Raw genomic sequence first — 16,979 nt, forward strand, 5'->3', positions numbered from 1 at the left:
GAAGAGAATCTTGATTTTCCTTTGGAAACACTTCCTAAGAAATGAAGCGCTCGCATTACCTTGACAAGACTCGCCAAGGTCTCCGGGTTAGAATGCAAGGTAAAGCCATCTATATTTTACAATAAGAAGGTATTGATTCTCCGAGCAATTGAAAATTGCATTTCCCTGTTCACTGGCTTTCCAAATACTGGTAGTAAGACAATAAGGTGCTTTTGAAGTCGGGGCACAAGCTTCAGGTATGGGCTACATGTGTGAAAATGCAATGCTTTTACTTAGTAAGTCTCAGTTCCAAAACTACCCTCCATCATTATTTCCTTTCATTTGCCACGTCTTAGTAAATCATTTTTGCTGTCCAAACCTCTCTTGCCTCCCAGATGCCTACGTTAGAATTGATGATTATGAGTGCTTTCCCCTAAATAAGTCTTGTTGTCCAGCTTATTGCCACTTCTTTTCCTCCTCCTTATAAACATAAAGGCGTTTCTCTGGCTATCCACCACGTCCCCTTCTTCCTTTGTTATTAAAAATGTAAAAAGCAGCAACAACAAAAAGCCATACGTACAGTCCACTTTGAGCACACTTCTATCACCAGTCGGAAAATCGATGAACCAGTTGGAACTCAACCAACAGCTCTAGTCCTTCCAATTAAATGTGTGTGTGTGTATACAAAATCACAGTTAGAGATACACATGTGCACCTATGTAATACACACACACGTCAATAGAAATACCAGTCTGGCCTCATCTTCCCTCAACTTCTGTAGTTTCTGATTCTCTTTCTAAAACTAAATAACTCATAACCTCAAGTTTCGTATGTGTCCCAAGTTGCTGATCTCTGGAGAAATGCTTTCCACTTCCCATATTAGACCTTGAAGAAACTAAAAGGCTTACGATCCCCATGGCGGAGACGAACAGCAGCGTGGAGGAGCCAAGAAATCAAGATTCTCTTGAAAAGGCATTAATGTCTAATCAAAACATGCTGTGCGGAGGAGTGTCAGCTCAGAACCTGCACTGACGCAGGACATTTCCAAAATTCTGTTGTATTTTGCATATATTTGAAGGTGCAAATATGGAAAGTCCCCTTGAAGAATGCATATAAGAAATATATAAAAGATCTAAAAAAAACCCCCACCTATCCTGAGGTGTCCCCCAAATATTTCATGTGTTTGCTTTACAAAAACCAAGTCTACCACACAGGTTGCACTGACTCTTGTCGGAGAACTGGTCTCTTCTCCTCGAAATATTTGATTATTATACATCAACCAAATTCATAAGATGCAACTTCTGCTTTATATGAGAAAAGTCTCTTTCTAAAATGCATTACTGTCTGAGGTATTGATTTGTTCTCAAATTGCTTGTGGAAACACACTGAGTTTCAATGTATCCACCATAAACTCAGGGCATTTTGCCTGTACTACAGACACAGCAGAGGAAGATTCATTCATATGATTTCAATCATTTTTCATCTATAACCTCTATGACATAAGGGCAAGTTGCTTAGTGAAAGAAGAGAATGCTTTCCCATCAGACAGACAAGCATTTACAATCCTCTGCAATCCAGAAACCAAGAACAGTTTCCCATTTAAAGAAAAAGAAAAATAAATCCTCTTTCTAATTGAAAATAGCCGTCCTCTACAACTCTGTTAGGCTTTGCTGGGAAGAGAAACATTTCTTAGTTTATGAGGCAGACTGAATGCGGATCACAGGAAAACTCAGCTCATTCTTCTTATGAGTCAATATTTTTTTAAAAAGATTTTATTTATTTATTTATGAGACATGGGGGTGGGGGGCAGAGACACAGGCAGAGGGAGAAGCAGGCTTCATGCAGGGAGCCCGATGTGAGACTTCATCCCAGGACTCCAGGATCACGCCCTGGGCCGAGGGCAGGTGCTAAACCACTGAGCCACCCAGGGATCCCCTGAATCAATCTTAACTACACTGACAAATGTTCATCATTTACAAAAGCATCAAAACGGTGCCTCTCATCTCTGTGGCGACCTTCTTTCTAGATTATCACTAGAAGACCTACCTGGCAGATAGGTGAGTGCTTCAATATCATGCCCATCTTTAACAGAGAAAGTTAAGAAATAAAAACGTCCAACAGCAAGATGAAGAGTACCACTAGGAGCCCCAGAATAAAAAATAAAATACCAGGGATCCCTGGGTGGCTCAGCAGTTTAGCACCTGCCTTTGGCCCAGGGTGCGATCCTGGAGTCCCGGGATCGAGTCCCACGTCAGGCTCCCAGCATGGAGCCTGCTTCTTCCTCCTCCTGTGTCTCTGCTTCTCTTTCTCTCTCTCATAAATCAATCAATCAATCAATCAATCAATCAATCAATCTTTTAAAAAAAAAACCATTCCATTAATGCCACATACTAGTATCTCATCAAAGGATTTCAAATCACTTCCAAATGTCAGATCCCACTGTAGAGACAGACAAGAGTGGAAACCGGAGAACTCATACTAAAGGTTCCACGGTGTGGTTACCTTCTGATCCTCCTGGCCCTCTCTCAACACGCTTGCTACAAATCCATGTCGTTGTGCCATTTTGAACAGGGAGATACGGTAAAATGTATGCTCTACTACCTTCCCCAAGGGCCTTGGGCCTTATTACTCTTGGCCATGGGGCCAAACTCAGGGCTACAGGATGAGGTGCTGACGGTCAGGCTGGTACACCAGATGAGACTCTTCCTTTGGCCTGTTTGACTCTGCTATTCTACAAGTGGCCTTTTTGGGGGGCACTGTTGAGGATGGAGAATGACCTTGGAGAACACCATAAAGATCACACACACTGGCTGCTGCTTTACGGCCTTCCTCCCTCGGCAAACAGCAGACTCAAGAGACCAAGCCTCCCTCCTTCTCTCTGGTCTCTGATGCTCCGCCTCAGGATGCCACCTCCAATGGAAGTTCTTCTGCTTCTACTTCATGAATTAACATATTTACAAACCCAGCAGTGTCCAGACAGACCAAGCAAAGCCATCACGACGTAGGCACCTGGACAGGGTCTGGCTGACGTTTAGGCAAAAGATGGGGCAAAGCACACGGGACAGGGTGGCTGAAAACATAATTCTTTCTGTTCCACAACATTTTTTTTCTGTTCCATTCAGAGATAGAAAGTGCCTCTCACATGGAGAAATATATTTTTGTAACACTTCTAAAAACAATGCATCAGCAAAGAAATAACATTAATCTTTCTTGTTTTTTAAGATTTCATTTATTTGAGAGAGAGAGTGCAAGGCACACAAACAGGGGGTGGGGCAGAGGGAGAAGCAGACTCCCCACTGAGCAGGGAGCCAGATGCAGGGCTGGATCCCAGGACCCTGAGATCATGACCTGAGCTAAAGGCAGACGTTTAACCGACTGAGCCACCCAGGGGCCCTGATTTTTCTGAGACATCTATCAAAATACAAAAGCATCAAGATGACAATCTAGGTAGTTTTAGATTGGCTGGATTTCCACGTACTTCCTAGACTCATACCAATAATTCACCTTTGCCAGGAAGGAAGGGAGGGAGGGAGGGGCAGTGAGGAAGGAGGAAGAGAGACAGAGGGGGGAAAAAGAACAGCAGAAAAATACAAAACATCTGCACCCGTTAGTTATGAAAAATAGCAAGCCTGAAGAGCAAAAAATTTGATCACTAAACGAAATCACTAGAAACTCATAAAACTGACAAACCAAAGGAGAAAGTGAGGCTGAAAACCAACCTCCTCTAACCCCGAAGAGGGAGGCAGCCGGTGGTAATGTTGAGAACATGGGCTGCTCTGGAGCACACCTGGGTCACAGCCCTGCGGCTGCCACGTGCCCGCAGGGGACTCTGATCACACTAAATTTCAGATTCTTCATGTAAAAATGAGAGTAGGAAGCAGGTTATATTTAAAGGTGCCTTCAGCTTTAAAGTTCTAGATAAAAACTCGAGCCCATATGCTAGGTATGTGAGGGCCTAAGGGTTCCTGGTACCTCGGACGCCCAGGTGTGTCAGCTGTTCGAGAAACTTCGGAATCAGGGTCCTATCAACAGATCCATATGTATGTGGCAATTCATCATAAGACTGAGCAACACCAATTAGTGGGAAATAGATGGGTTATTTAGGAGACGGTGTTGGAAAAACTAGCTTTCTATAGAGAGAAGATGTTGGATCGATATGTCCCCGCCATAAAAACAAAACAAATCCCCACAAAGCTCCCCTCCAAATGCTGTGTCAAGGTGTAGAGGTGAAGTACAACCATAAACCCAACACAAAGAGCAACGGGAAAGTATTCTTGATAACTGGGGATGAAGAAGGATTTCTTAAGCATGATGTTTTTCTAAGTCACATAGGAATACAGTGATGGGCCTGACCTCAACCAAAGATCCCAGACAACACTGATAGAAGATAGCTGACACTTCTAAAAATGGACCAAAGATGAACATCTAGACTATAGAGGAGATCCACAAGAAAAAAGAGAGAAAAATTTGCATAAAATATGAACAAGTGGTGAAGTGTATAAAGAGAAGTTCGAGCTCACGAGCATTCAGAGAAATGTTCATTTAAACGGACAAGGATGCAGCCAGCATCGGCTATGCAAGGGCAAATCCAAGGGAGCCGCATGATGGGAGGACGGGCTGGCTCGGGCACTCCCGTGAGCAGTCCTCTGAGTTTGCGGAGGTGAAGGGTGCTTGTGGCCCATGGTCCCGAGAGCACGACCCCCACAGGCCCGCCCACAAAGCCAGACGAGGACACGCATGTGCACGCCAGCACCACGGCAGGGTTTCTGTGGATGGCACAGCACGCGGTACCCACGAGGAAGGAAGAAGATGCACACTCAGCAACATGAGCAGCCCTAAAACTGACTGGAAGGAAATAAAAAAAGGAACCAGAATCTAGATCATCGCCTGTGTAGATTGCAAAATTCACCCGTGCAAGTGTGTGTTTCCCAAGGACACACATGCATCCAGAGCCACGTTTACTGTGGGATGCCGGTGACCTCTGAAGGGCATGGGAATGGGGCCAGGAGCTGGGTGGGGAGAGAGATGCAGGGCCTGATGGTGGTGACATGCCCTCCCCTGGCTCTGGACACCTGACCGGGTAGGGGGCGGGGGAGCCGGCTGGAGGCCCATGCACTCGGCTCGCCCCAAGACTGGAGTGTGGACAGGATTAGGGCCTGGGAAGCCAAAGCGCTGGACTGCAAGACGTTAGAAGAGGATTCATCAGAGGGCTTGAGATACTTGAACTTCTAGAAACACACACGTTTGCTAAAAATCACAGCCTGGCGTCCCATTGGTAAGGTCGGGGAGTGGGGGTGAATGGGTGATGGGCACTGAGGGGGGCACTTGACGGGATGAGCACTGGGTGTTATTCTGTATGTTGGCAAATTGAACACCAATAAAAAATAAATTTATTATTAAAAAAAATAAAATAAACTTATTGGCAATCTCATAAAAAAAAAAAGTACGGATCAAACGTTGATACATATTCATCAGGGACTTGGGATTGTCGTAGGCGCAGATTCAAACTTGCTCCTGACGGGCCGCAACTCCCACCGTCCTGACAGCCCCGCTCCCTAAGCTCCCAAATCTGTAGGATTTACTGTAGGAGTCACATGAGGACCTAGAACACTTCCCGTGGGGGTGAAACAGGGATAAAGAGGAAAGGCTTATTTTCAAGAACAAAGGTCACCGGCCGGTGGACCATGGGTCAAATCCTGCTTAAATGATGCTACCGAATTAGCTGCCAACATTTACATTTTGCATTAAGAACAGATTCCTGGTTTGTGCAGAGAACTGGAGAAATCCAGGACAATGGGCCCGCGAGCAGGTGTGCGCCCCCAGGTGTGCAACAGCCCCCCCACCTGCCTGCAGTGCCCTCAGGGCTGCACGGGCGGCGGTGCTGGTGATGCTGCTGCTGCCAGTTACTCAGCACTGGACATGACAGGTGGCCACGCAGCCTGGAGCCACAGAGGAAGCTGGTTGTTGGAGCGGAGCAGGTCACTAATGAAAACGATGTAAGTCTTAGCTTCAAACAAGCGCAGGCCCGTTTCAAGTGGGACATCTGGAAGGGCTTTACTCCCTCCGGAATGCACCAGAATTAGCAGAGGAAATGGGGCAGGGAAAGGAAAGCAGTCTGGTTCTCCTGTGTTTGGAAGATATTCAAGCAGATGGGGTTCCATAAAGACCTCTTGGCAGGGAGGTGAGAGCAAGCCTGGACGGAGCAGATGCCTGCGTGCCAGCTATCCTGGTCCCCAGAGGGCCAGTACCCCCTTCACGGTAAATGTCACTACAAACCCTGGTTCCCTGCTCGGCTATTAGCACTGTCCATCAAGAGGACGAAAGCACCAGCAGTGACTGCTTTGCCCCATGTACAGCGCTCATGGCTTAATTTATATATTAATTTTCTCACTCTTGCTTAACACACCTCCTTCAGACATCCTGCGGATGCTGGATCCTCGTCCCTGTTACAGAAGTTGTATGGAAATGAAGGGTGGGGAAAAAAAAAAGAAATGAAGGGTGGGTTACGTTCTAAGATTAATAATACAAGTGTTGAGATGAATTTAAATGTCCTTTTTTTTTTGCTTCATTCTGTCTTTAAAGTGGCTAGTAACTGCCTCAAATGACCAGGGCATACGTTGTATGGTGCACATAGGCATGGACAAGGACGTAATGTCAATTCTTTGCAATGGAAAGCCCTGGTACCAGTAGCAAATGTTCTATCAGAAGACTGGAATCACTACTCATATATGTTTTGTTCTGATTTGTGTTCCATCAGAGACCATGGTTAAGTGAACACACTTTAGTCAGGGAACAGTGAGAGCTGTGAAGAAATCTTAAAGGTAGAAGCTAGCACGTCACTGGAGTGTGATGCTGCCCTGAGTAGTCTACGGGTAAGTGGAGGCAGGCAGGTGCTCCAACCTGGGTGGCGACTGGGCAGGGGTAGTTGCTTGGCCCCGGGGCGGAGGTGTTCACAAGGCGCTTGAAGAGGAGGCCAGTGCGAGGAGCAGGAGTGGGAAACGGACGTCCTGACACAGATAATGAGAGAGGAAGAGGAGGTTTAGTGGGAGCTGGGACAATGAATAGAACATCAATGAGGTTACGGACTCAGCCAGGTACGCGGGTGCCCCGAAAGGAAACAAAGAGTTGACCCGTAGCAGGTAGCTGAAAAACACAACTGGATGCCAGAAAAGGCCAGGGGCTGAGGAGGCATTCAGGGGTCACCGGTGTTCTGGAAATCAATGGAGTCATGGCTGACTCACCCCAGCAGCAGCTCACACTTGTTCTCTGCGCCAGCAACTGCTGCAGATGTACCATCACACAACCTCCGTGACACCCCCTTGGAGAAGGGACCTCATCATTCCACTCCACTGACGAGGACGGGGGACTTCAAGAAGCAAAACAGCTGATGCAAGGTCACGCCTAGGAAGCTGCAAAGCCAGATACCAACCCAGAGAGCCGGGCTCTGGAATCCCTGCCCTTAATCGCTAATGAGGAGCATAAAAAAGAGGACATAATTTTTCACCCAGTGAAACTGTGGAGGATGTCTTGATCTATTTGCCATCACATAACCCAGCTGGATGTGTGTTTGGATCACTGTTTTAATTCTGCCAATTATGAAATCAGAAGATTGGAAAGAAGATACGGGGCCCACTACTTTTAGGCGACCAGGGTGTTCATTCTTTCACTGTGGATCTTCAGAGAAGGCGATCATGCACCTGTAAGGAGCAGTCTGCCCCAGGGTCTCACGTCCCACATTCCTCACCAGGTCTCCTGTGTCTGCCACATGTCAGGGCGCCAGGCTACACACCAAGTGCATACGCTGGCGTGAAAGCTCGGAACGTCCCATGGTTGCCCCTGATTCCTGTACCTACCAACTCCACAGAGCATTATGAGAACACGAACTATAGCTTGTTCCTAATGATTTTTTCTCCTTATTGCATTTAGTGGACTTTCTTTCTTAGTTCAAGGGTACTTTGGTTTTTTGTTCTAGAGTATTTCTTCTCTCTCACTATTCCGGGGAAATACATTCAGTTCACAAAATAAACCTCACCAGAACATTCTGTATGTGTTTCTTGAAAGTTGAAGCCCAGGTCTGTTTTTTTATTTTTTTTATTTATTTTTTTTTATGTGAAGGTTATAGAACTTGATCATCTGAAAGAGGATTATAATAGTTTATAGCACATGGAAAAATACAAGCAAGTAAGTTAGAAATAGTAGTAGAAAAAGACTCTAAAAATCCCTTTCCTCCAAGTGCATGGAATTAATTGTTTATCATGATGCAACTTATGGTACATTCATTGTAGCATGATGGGAAAACCGTCAACACTAGTGACAATCAGATTAGTGCTGGAGATAAAAGGTGAAGAGCAACGTCCCGGTGTCAGTTCATATTTCCTTGTCTAAGTATTTCTTGTGCTTTTCTGAGTGAAAACAGAAAGACCCACCATAAACAGCATTACTAGGACTTCTCACATTTCAGAATAGGATAAATGTAGGAGTTATTCAATTTTGCTTCATCTAATTTTAAAATATCCAATAATTTATCCTTCTGATCTTAATAACACTGTATCTTGGTATGGTTTTTACATTGATCTCTGGAACTGCCAAACTACATGCATGTGTGAATTTACCCATTGGTTATCCATTTATTGGATGTTTATTGGGCTTCTACTAAGGACCAGTTACTGGAACCTACAATTTTGAATACAAATGAATACGTACCAGGACAAGGTTTAATTTAATGAGTCAAGTGCTTTGCAAAGTTTATAGAGGTAATTATGAAGGCCCTCTGAGAGTTACATGCTATGATCCCCATTTTACAGACAAGAAAAATGAGGTTCAGGGAGGTCAAATAAACTGTCACTGTTTCTGTTGAAATTAGGGTTTCAAGCTCAGGTTTTGGTAGTTTAAAATCCTGTGCCCTAAAAAAAAGCACTAGGCTCTATTGTCTCTTGTAAAAGATTAAAATGAATAAAAAATGTATTCAACTATATACTTATGGAAAATAGATAAGAGGAAAAAAATGTAGCCCTGAATGTATACGAAGCCATCACACAAATGTTACACCTGAGTTGAGTCTTAAAAGACGAGAAACTCAAAGATGGAAGCACACCGTGGGCTTGGCTGTGAGAGGGCAGACCGTTCCTCAAATACCAGTAAGTGGTCTTGGGCAGCTGGGCGATGAGCGTATACAAGCTGCTAACTAAAAAGCTGGAACAAAGCAAGTTGGAACCAAATGGTGAGACGAGTCTGGAAATGCTAAGCAGTTGAGATTTCAGCCAGGGGCCAAGGGAGGTGCTAAAGAAATTCAAATAGGGAATGATGTGCCTGGGTTCTAGAAAAATCCGTGACTTGAATATCGAGGCAGGGAGGGTGACCCCAAAGAGAATAATCTTCCAGGGGGTGGGGTGAGGGTCTGTTCATGCATAGTGAAGAAAAGGTGACTAGGTTTTAAAAAGGCATTTAGTATGAAAACCCAGGATTGAGAGTTCTGTGAGCTGTGGTCGAGGAAGGGAGAAGATGTTAAGCAGGATTTTGATGTGCTGTTTGGGTGAGTTTTTTAAGGCTTCTGCAGACAAGTTAGAGGAGGAGTTAGGGATTCCATTTTACATGGAATGAGGCTGCCTGTGGGACATACGGAGGTTTCCAGCAGAAAATTTTGCAAAATTCAAGAAAAAAAAAAAAAGTGGGGCTTGAGATAAGGATTTGGAAGTCGGTGTAGTATGGGCGATGTTTAAAGCCACAAGCATGGCTGAACTTGGCACTTGCAGGACAGCTGGGCTCAGAGTTTCAGGGACAAACACCACATCCCCACCCTCCAAGTTAGAAGCCACATCTGCTTCTGATGCCAGAACAGAAGCCCATGTCTTTTAAAATCTGAGAACTCTTTCATGTAATTAAGCCTCAGTAAGACAGAGTTTAACTTCCAAAAGAATCGATAGCACGGACGTTTGTTCCATATTTAGCTAGGGCAGAAACTGTTTACATAGGGAAAGTAAAGTTACTTTGTGAACTGAGAATTGCTTAGATATTTTAATTTTCTTTCTTACCTCATGCCCCAAAAAACAACCAGTTAATGCCTTTTTCTTTCAATCGATGATTTTAAAACCGGCATATTAGGGAAAGTATCTTGCCATCTATTGAAGATCTATTTTTACCATGGACTGAGAAGCTTAAGTAAACAACAATGGCTATTTTTGTAAAATTATTTCTGCTTATGCAATGGATTCACTGGATTATAGTCTAACGGCGAGTGTCAAACTCTGCAACTTTGCAACCTCAGTGTGGTAAAGAAAAGGGAGAGGGGACGTTCTCGCCCTACACCGTAGCTCAATCAAGAGCTCTGCCATTATAATTAGTTCAATAAAGGGCCCCACTGCTTCTATGTGGAGGAAAATACACTTTTAAAAATACATTTATTATATCTGGACTATAACTTTATTATGGGAGTTCAATGTGTTCTCCCAGGAAACAGCTTTAAACCAGAATACGTCAGCAAATAATGATATTTTCCCGTCATTATCCAAATTGTCAACAAAAGGAAAGATCATTATGATCCCATATAAAAGAGAAAGAATGGAGCAATAAACTAGATACATTTCCCACAGGATGATATTAAAGCAGAATTATTCCAGGCAAGGGACAGACGATCCTGGGTAGGTAGAGGTTGGAAGTTTTTCTGTTGTCAGAGAGGTGAAAATATATACCCGTCAGCCAGTCAGAAAGGGCAAATCTTTGCTGCTTAGAAAGCACAGATGATTTTCTATGAGGAAATTTAGGCTATGCTCCAGTTCAGAGAGAAAGCCACATGTGTGATTGTCTAGTTTTTGCTTCTCTGACTTTGAAATGCCCTCCTGCCTTGGGTTCTAGGATGTACACCGTCCTGAGACTTTCCCTTCTCAGGCTGCTCCTCCTCTGTCTCCGGTGCTGGCTTATTTTCTAGCAGCTGAGAAGTTAAGCTGTTAAATTCCATCAGTCACACGCATGGCTGAAATCATTCCTGTCTACACAGCCACACTTTGTATCTCCACCCTGGCTCGTCCCTTGTAGTCCAGACCTGTGCATCCAATTCCCTATTGGACATGTCCACTTGGGTGTCTCGAAGTCCTGCGGCTCATTCCACAAAGCTAACATGCAGCACTCCTGATCATTCTCTCCCAACCCTGGCTCCCTCCCAGGGACTAGCTTTCCACTTGACCACCATAGTGTCTCCTCAAGGACTTGAGAAGCGCTGGGCCATCACTTATGCCTCTCTCCCTCTCTCACCCTCCAAATATAATCCATCACAATGTCCCATTGATTTCCCCTCTCCATGTCTCCCAAGGTTCAGAAACAAAGTGCTTTAGAAACAATCAAGGTGGGATCCCTGGGTGGCACAGCGGTTTGGCGCCTGCATTTGGCCGCGCGATCCTGGAGACCCGGGATCGAATCCCACGTCGGGCTCCCGGTGCATGGAGCCTGCTTCTCCCTCTGCCTGTGTCTCTGCCTCTCTCTCTCTCTCTCTCTCTCTCTCTCTGTGTGTGACTATCATAAATAAAAAAAAAAAAAGAAAGAAAGAAAAAAGAAACAATCAAGGTCTCAAAATCTAGATGGCACCAAAGGTATTTATTTAGTGGATAAAGTAACTTCTTGGCAAGCTCTTTTGACATTTTGTCATCTGCATTTTAATGTAGGTTTTGTTTCACCGCATCAAATCTTTCATTCCATAAACGAGAAGAAAACCAGGCAGCTGGTATATGAGATCTCTCAGTATTATAAACACAGAAGGAGAGGTAGCTTTTCCTGCCTCTCCCGACCTATATGTTCACTGAGTTTGAACATACCTGAATGCTAGCCACTTCTCTGCTTTGAAAATGTCTCATAATACAAAAAATGCTATGAATCCTCTTTCTGGACAGGAACACGTACATTATTATATTCATGGACTTAGATGTAATAATGTTCAGCTGGTGGTTGGGGGAGGTGAAGAACGGAAGATGGGGTGTCATTTTTTCTTTCAGGTGCAAGAATGAATTTCATGAACTTCCAAGGGTTCCTTTTCCATTTCCTAGAGAATACAATCCACCTATATTTATTAGGAATGTTTAGAAGGCCCTGCACAAAGAAGGCCCCGTGTCACTTGTAAAGAATGTGTTCACTTTCTAGGACTGGAAAAGGAGAGAGAAGCATTTTGACAATTAATGGCATCCTCGGCTAATAATCCCCAGCACCACCCTGTTGGCCCTGAGTGATTACTCATGATAAGTATAAATTGCGTTTCTGATCATCAGGGATGGTTATGCAATACATACTGAAATCAGAATTCTATCATTTAAAATGGTAGCAACCTCCCACTTTATAAGAAAGATGGTAATTTACACAGCAGTGAACAGAAATAAGATATTCCATGAAGAAAAGCCAAATATATGGGGGTAATAACATAGGAATGTGTTGAGCTGAGAAATAATTTTACGTGATCATGAGTCACAGTGACCATAAAACTTTGGTCAAATTTAACGGATTACATTGGTGTTAATGCCATCACTACTCAACCAAAAGCAGAAATAGAAGAAAGACCTAGAACTCCATGTGCAGGCGCTAGTCTTCTTTTTAATCCGGCTCTGAAATGTGTTTGTCTTAGGCAGAAACCTAGTAAAACGCCAATGAAGAGGAAAAAAAAAAATCGACCCCAAGATAATTTTAAATGAGAAATAAAATCTGGAAGGAAGCCATGCCAGAATTTATTGAAAAACAGATTTTTCTCCTTCAAAAATGTTATTAAAAAAATACGAATGTTTTTGTGACTTATTGCCAAGTTTATTTTATAGGCTCTCTGCTACTCAGATGTACCATACTGTACAATGTGATGGATGGGGGCTATTAATCATTTTTACTGAAGAGCAGAACAGCCCATGCTACGCACTACTATTAAAAAGGTGAGGTATTCTGAGAGTACATTCATTTCCTCATAAAGTCACACGTCACATATCCCCTGGATTTTCAAATAGTTCCTTCCGACGGACTCACATACTCCGCCAGTCCTGAAAGATGGGCTGGCTGGTGGGAAAGAGCTGTCGGGTTGCCCCAGGAGGACAGTCCTAATTCTCTGGCCAAATCTCTACCTGAAGGTCTCCCTGTGCTTTGGGCAGTACAACCTTATTTGTATTTCTGTCTGTTATCTGCATTTTAAGTCAAACACGGTTTTACATATTTTCTTACATTGCTTCCCAGCTTGGGGAAGGCCTGGAGCGTGCATGGGCGCCTGTCCACTCTCAGCCCTGGCCGGCTGCCCGGGGGGTGTTACCCCTGCAGGCAGAATCCAGGGTTGGTCCAAGCAGCTTCCCCACTGTGGTCAGCCCCGCAGCTAGTCACACTGAAGAAGGACTGGGAGAGGCCGTCCACAGATAGGAAGATCGGAGACACTACTGAGTGGGGTCTTAATTATTGTTGCAGAGAAAAATAATACACTCATTACACATATCTGTACATATCACAGGTTCCCTGTCTTAGAGTTTTAAAAAATGAGAGCGAGCCCATGATAACTGCTTCCTCTCTCCGGGGACAGTCTATGATTTCACAGGCTACCATCTCTTTTCCCACATTTGCTTACTTTTTTTCCCCCTCCCCTTCCCACTAAGTCCTCCTTTTTTGAAGCTAGCATCTTCATCTCTCTCCAGCACACCACGGGCTGAGCTGACATCCAGGTTCTGCTGCCCTGGGGGGTGAATGTGCAGAGCAAAAGGGAGAAGCAAGCACCTCTCTCCACCTGCTAAGGCTTGTACACCTGAGTCTACTGCTCTGGGCTGAACCAGATCTAAAGGCACACTGGATCCTGACCCTTCACTTATAGAAAGAAGAAGAAATGGCTCCTGAGGGCCTGTCTCTGTCCACAGCAAAGAGCATTCTATTGACCAGTATCTTTATCCCAGTCCTGCCTGGTCCATTCAATACAACATGTCTGGGTGCATAAAAACCACCACCACCACCACCAACAAAAACCAGTTCACTATTCAAAGAAACAAAACTCTCAATCTTTAAATCTTTACTCACTGTCTGGCTTTCTTTGAATAATCATCCTGAATCTGCTTTTCTGGTTAGTGTCAGGGAACAACATGTCATTTACTGGTGAGGCCTCATCACCTCTGATGAGTGGTCACTGCCTGTCAGATTTTAACACCTGAAGCACAATCACAGAAGTGCAACACCCAGCCTTACATGACTTATCATGTTAGAATTTCATGTGGTTGGGGGCAAGATGGGTCATATTCCAGAAGGCCAGCACTTGGAGACGATACCGACCTAGGACCAATCCAGGAAGGCCCTGATTACATTACAGGGGACTGTAATGGCAGAGTTTATCAGTTGATGAGAGAGACCCAGCGGTTGGGGATGTTCCTAGCAGGTTAGCATAGAATTAGAAATAGAAAACCCCAGAGAAACTCAGGTCCCAGCAGGATCCTAAAAACAGGAATGGAAGAACAGGTCATGGTACGTGCAGGCGTTGGTCACAAGGAAACGATGTAAAGATTCAGATTCTAGAACCAAGGCAGAAGATCTAAAGCATATAGTAAAGGTGGCTTGCGACCGATCTCCTGAATGCTGGACTCCTTCAAATACCCTGGTCCTAGAGTTTAGGGTAGAGTGGAAGCCTATTATATTGGGAGGCAAGTGTTTTCGGTTAAAGAATAGAACCAAGCAGATCATTTTATTGGGTATTTTAATCTTCCCAGGCCAGATTTCCATCTCCCAGCCATCTCTCTTACCCTACACTCCCCTATTCATAAATTGACTTTAAAACCTTTCTGATCTTTCTTCACATAGATCAAGAGTAGGCAAAGGGCTTTGAAAAGCAAATGGAATGACTTTATGGATACATAGCCAAAGGGAAGAGCTATAAGCATTTTTAAAGGTAAGTTTCTTGTATTAACAGTTCAATGAAATAATTCTATCTTTGCTCTCGTGATTTTTATTATAATACCCGCAGACCGCAAAAAAAAAGAAAAAAAAAAAAAGAATGGGAAGGTCAGCCCAACTTTTGTTGGGATACTAATGGGAAATGTTATAAAATCACTAAATGGCACGAAGATACAAAAATATGGAAATCGTCAAGATAAAACACGGTCAGGAGAATTTTGTGAGGAACAATAGTATTCCTCAGACCACATTTTTTGAACCAGTGATTAAAAACTTCATTTCCTTGTTGGCTTTAACATCTAGCAGATTGGCATGCGTTTGAAAGCATAAGGAACTAGTACTAAAGAAATGCAAGAAGGAGAAGGATTTGGTTAGTAATAAGCTTATTTCAGACCTCTTCAGATTAAGGTCAAGTATAAAATTCTCATTAGTTTCCAGTTTATTTAAATCAGGGCTGCTGTGATTTGAAAGTCACCTCCATCATCCCGAGCTGAGAAGTGCGTCCACAGGGCCCAAGCAGAAAAGTTACCTGTGGTTTCCTCTTTTACAAAAGATACTTGGAATCCTGGGACCTAAGATTTTTTTCAGATTTATTTTGAGAGAGAGCGAGAGCATGAGGAGGACCAGCAGGGCAAAGGGCACAGGGAGAGAATCTCAAGCAGACTCCACTCTGAGTGCTACACACAGAGCCTGGATCATGACCCTGAGACCACGACCTGAGCCAAGATCAAGAGTCAGATGTTTAACCTACTGAGTTGCCCAGGTGCCCTGATTTTTTTTTTCTGTTATATCATTTTGGTTGAATTCTCTGAAAAGGGGTTCGGTGGAGAAAAGCCTTGCCAAGCCCCCCACTCTGGCCAGCTCTCCAAACCTGGGCTGCCTTCAATTAGTGCAGGAAACAGACTGGAGAGACAGCCGCCTTCTCCCTCTTTGATTGTTAACTGCTTTCATATTCCATTTTATTTAAGATACTTAATTTGTTTTTAGTGATTTACTCTTCTTTGTAATTAGATGTAGCGATTAGCAAGCATCTTTTCTTTGGCAATGCAGTTTCCCTGCAACGGAAATGAGCTTAAGTCAACATTACACTTACCGCTACTCAGTGTAAGGATTTGTAAAGGCGAAAACCACCAACTAGACTCCCTCTCTTACGATTAAGTAAATGCAAATGAGAGGTAAGACAAAGAAAGAAGTAATTAGTAGGAGGGAGGAACAAAATGGAGATTTTTAAATGCAGAATCCATTCATAACACTTCTCGAGAGAGCTGTTCTAATAGATTACCTTGCTGAAATGCATTATTTAAGTCTTGGCTGTTTGGAGCGAGAGGTAAATGCATCCTCTCCGCACCGGGGCGCATAATGCCTTTGGAATAAATGCAGGTCAACGTGAGGCTACTTACTTGTCTTTGCAAAATCAGATCTGATGTCAGCACAAAGGCAGGAGGAGATAAAAGGGGTTATTAATACCTAAGAATGTGACACAGATGCCCAAGCATATTGCGTGACAATATAGAATAAATAAGGCAAAATGTTAAATTGTCAAGACCAGGGGCTCTGGCTCTTTCTCTCTCTCTCTCTCTCTCTCTCTCTCTCTTTCTCTCAATAGTTTTACTGTAAAAATCAGCTAAAAAGAAATGGATCCTCTTTCACAAAAGAGTCTCACAAACGGTTTCATCCCTTTTGTCCTAAGTGCTGGTCTTATATTTTGTAAGAATTTCATCTCAATGTCTCCTGTCATCATGATGAATGCTGGAGCCTGGCTTCTCCTACTGGGGAGAGTATCGCATGTCTGCCTCTGTCACTCTTTTTTTTATTTTTTTCTGGTCTCCAAACAAAAATTCCACCACCGCCTTTTTCAAGTTGAAAGGCAATAGGGCCTTTTCCCAAGCTGAGAGGCCGTTTCCAAGTGACAACTCCTTGTCACAGTTAAAATGTGAGCAGAGGACCCTGAGATTTACATGCCTCTGGTAAATGGGAGCTGTCCCGGCCCTCTGCGGGTCACGGATTAAAACGTCCCTTGTCCCTCGGCTGCATCCTGGCTACAGGTAAACCATCACAAGTGAATGGAGAAAATAAGCCAACCCTGGAGAGCTGAAGCAGGAGCAACATGCAATCACAGACGGCAC

General features: G+C 43.9%; 1 protein-coding gene and 1 long non-coding RNA gene across 19 annotated transcripts in view; one reads left to right on the plus strand and one right to left on the minus strand.

Moving 5' to 3' along the window:
* CELF2 (CUGBP Elav-like family member 2) overlaps positions 1-16,979 on the minus strand; it is an 814,981-nt gene that overhangs the window by 216,001 nt on the left and 582,001 nt on the right. The window lies entirely within an intron of this gene.
* Positions 14,481-16,979, plus strand: part of LOC144313863 (uncharacterized) — a 28,220-nt gene continuing 25,721 nt past the window's right edge. For all 5 annotated transcript variants that reach the window (XR_013379485.1, XR_013379484.1, XR_013379486.1 and 2 more), the window contains exons 1-2: positions 14,481-14,603; positions 14,761-14,848. This is a non-coding gene — a long non-coding RNA (uncharacterized LOC144313863). The remainder of the gene's footprint in view (positions 14,604-14,760; positions 14,849-16,979) is intronic.

This window comes from Canis aureus, chromosome 5 (assembly GCF_053574225.1).
Source record: "Canis aureus isolate CA01 chromosome 5, VMU_Caureus_v.1.0, whole genome shotgun sequence".
NCBI classification, from domain to species: Eukaryota; Metazoa; Chordata; class Mammalia; order Carnivora; family Canidae; genus Canis; species Canis aureus.